This window comes from Hylaeus anthracinus, unplaced genomic scaffold, assembly GCF_026225885.1.
Source record: "Hylaeus anthracinus isolate JK02 unplaced genomic scaffold, UHH_iyHylAnth1.0_haploid 11978, whole genome shotgun sequence".
NCBI lineage: Eukaryota > Metazoa > Arthropoda > Insecta > Hymenoptera > Colletidae > Hylaeus > Hylaeus anthracinus.
In genome coordinates this window covers 4,003,341-4,006,480 of record NW_026534326.1, presented here as the reverse complement: position 1 = coordinate 4,006,480, position 3,140 = coordinate 4,003,341, and the positions used below count along the sequence as shown (strand labels likewise).

General features: G+C 34.3%; 1 protein-coding gene across 6 annotated transcripts in view; it reads left to right on the top strand.

The window, feature by feature from the left end:
* The window catches only part of LOC128896796 (A disintegrin and metalloproteinase with thrombospondin motifs 3-like), a 33,812-nt gene that overhangs the window by 6,291 nt on the left and 24,381 nt on the right, over nucleotides 1-3,140 (top strand). The window lies entirely within an intron of this gene.

Below are 3,140 nucleotides of genomic sequence, written 5' to 3'. Positions count from 1 at the left end.
ACATGTCGGCCATATTGGATCCACCATTTTGAATTTTGAAATTATGACGTCAGATTCAAAGTTTGCGGCTCAAATATGTTATAAATATTAAGTTTCATGAAAATCTAATGTCTTTTCAATTATATATGTCGGCCATATTAGATCCGCCATTTTGAATTTTGAAATTCTGATATCAGATTCAAAGTTTGCAGCTCAAATAAGTTATAAATACCAAGCTTCATGATAATCTAATGACTTTTTAATATATATTTCGGCCATATTAGATCCGCCATTTTGAATTTTGAAATTCTGATGTCAGATTCAAAGTTTGCGGCTCAAATAACTCAAAAATACCAAGTTTCATAAAATTCTAATAACTTTTCAATAGACATGTTGATCATATTCGATCAAACTTGAATCACTATGCAATACAGATACGTTTACTCTACCGTATGTCACATTACGGCCTGAAGTCTCAACTAAAATTTAAAAAAAGATCATAACTCTGGATTGTTAAAATGGATTTCAATTATCCAAACGGGATACAGCGTGTCGTTAGATAAAGAATTTAAAAAATAAAACTATCAAAGGAATCTATTTTTTAGTACTTTTGCCGGAAAAATAAATAAAACGCACCATAATCTTCAAAACTTCGTAGCTGTTTTAATAATGAATATTTCGTGTTAAAACTTTTTTTCATTGTAGATCTCATGGAACTCTACAAAAAACATATAAAATATTTCTGTCGAAAGTAACAACCCATTTTTTTGAAACTGAATCAAATATTTTTTCAAGAATTCGCAAATCGAAATCTAAAATTGTTCACAAAAATTATTTTTTACTTCGTCTGGCAAAATGAAACATATTTCGTGAAATAATCTACAGGAGCAATTTCTATTATATATGAAAAGAAAAATTCCTAAAGGAAAAAAGAAATGTGGTTCGAAAAAAGTGATCCTTAAAAATAATGAAAAAGTGATTTTTAAGAAACAAATTAAGTTTTTTTAAACGGAACCTTATAAAATTTCATCTACATATAAAAAGACAGAATTTGTTTACAGAAAATTATCGACCTATACGTGGTCGTTTATTTTAATACGAACCGTTTAATTGGAGTTTGTAGTCTAAACAAATGGGTTGATTCATAAATGACTTGCGCTACAGGTAACAAATAATTATGCTTTCAAGGAACTCCCAGCAGGTAGCAATTTCCAATTTGCCTGCGAAATGGGAACAAGTGACAATCAACGATAGTGATTATACATGTAATTTTAAGATTCATTATACACTACTATATATATGAATAAATTGCAAACTAATAATCTGGCAATCATACATTTATTTTTACTGCTTTTATGCACAGTATGCATTTTTGTATAAGGCAAAATTTATTACATTAATAAATTACATTATTTAAAATCACTTTTAAATTTCAATCATACTTCATCCCCATTGAAACCTTCGTCTTTATTTAAATTTCAAACCCAAAATCACCAAGAATTCATCGAACGATTTACCAACACGCAACAATATCGTAGCAACGCAATTTAATGGTTCATCGTATTATCGCGAGATAAATTGCAAGCGACCAGAATCGCGCTCCAAATTCCGCGCACGAATAGTTGCAGTAATATTTTACGAAATTTGTTACATCGCGCATGCATATTCGAGCGTCACGAATCGTTTGAAACGCGTTACTATTAAACGCGATAGAATTGCGTAACGCACCCGAACAATTATCGACTTCGCAGCTCGCATAGCCGGAGCTACAGCGGAATTTCATATAGAGCCGGTCGAGGAAAACTCGAACCATGCAAGTTACAGCCTAAGAGTTAATTAAAAGATCTTTTAATTAAGTCTCTGCTGAGCGGGCTCAATACAACGCCGCGATTCCCTTCCCCGCACTTCTTCTTCCCCTTCCGGAATCGAATAAACCTGATGTCGGGATTTCATTCAAAGAATTGTTATGCGCTCCCGTGATTTCTGAAATTTTATAGAGATTAAGTCGTTGAATTTAATGCCAGCTATTCGCCAGACGTGAATTTCATTGACAGATTATTTTTGTAATTAATCGGATTTTTCTACGTTCTCTCCTTTTCTTTCTCGTCTTTCACTGTTTTGTTGTTGTTGTTTAAGTTATTTATTGCGTGAATTCCTGACGAATTGTTTGCAATTTTTAATACAGTAATTTGCATCTTTTATACAAATATATTTACATTTTCACATTTTTACGGAACAAATGATGTACATTTACTAAAATTGCTGTTTTATTTTACGAGTAACGCACATTATATTATACAGGATGTCCCAAAAATGTTGTTAAACATTGAAAGAGAAGATTCGGGAGGTGATTTGAAACAACTTTTTCCTTAGCGAAAATGTTGTACTAGGCCTCGTTGAGGAGATATTAACATAAAACACTGACCAATCAGCGGACGCTAAATTGGCATACTAGCGCTCTGATTGGGCCCGAGGTTTTCTGTTAATATCTCCTCAACGAAGCCTCGGACAACATTTTCGCTAAGGAAAAAATTGTTTCAAATCATCTCCCGGATCACCGCTATCAAGCTGTTACAACATATTTGGATCACCCTGTATATACAGAGTAGAGGTGATTTGAAACAACTTTTTCCTTAGCGAAAATGTTGTCCGAGACTTCGTTGAGGAGATATTAACGGAAAACCCCGGACCAATCAGAGCGCGAGTATGCCAATTTAGCGTCCGCTGATTGGTCAGTGTTTTATGTTAATATCTCCTCAACGAGGCCTCGTACAACATTTTCGCTAAGGAAAAAGTTGTTTCAAATTACCTCCCGAACCACCCCTTTCAAGCTGTTACAACATATTTCGGACACCCTGTATATACAGAGTAGAGGTGATTTAAAACAACTTTTTCCTTAGCGAAAATGTTGTCCGAGGCTTCGTTGAGGAGATATTAACGGAAAACCCCGGACCAATCAGAGCGCGAGTATGCCAATTTAGCGTCCGCTGATTGGTCAGTGTTTTATGTTAATATCTCCTCAACGAGGCCTCGTACAACATTTTCGCTAAGGAAAAAGTTGTTTCAAATCACCTCCCGGACCACGCCTTTCAAGCTGTTACAACATATTTCGGGCACCCTGTATATACAGAGTAGAGGTGATTTGAAACAACTTTTTCCTT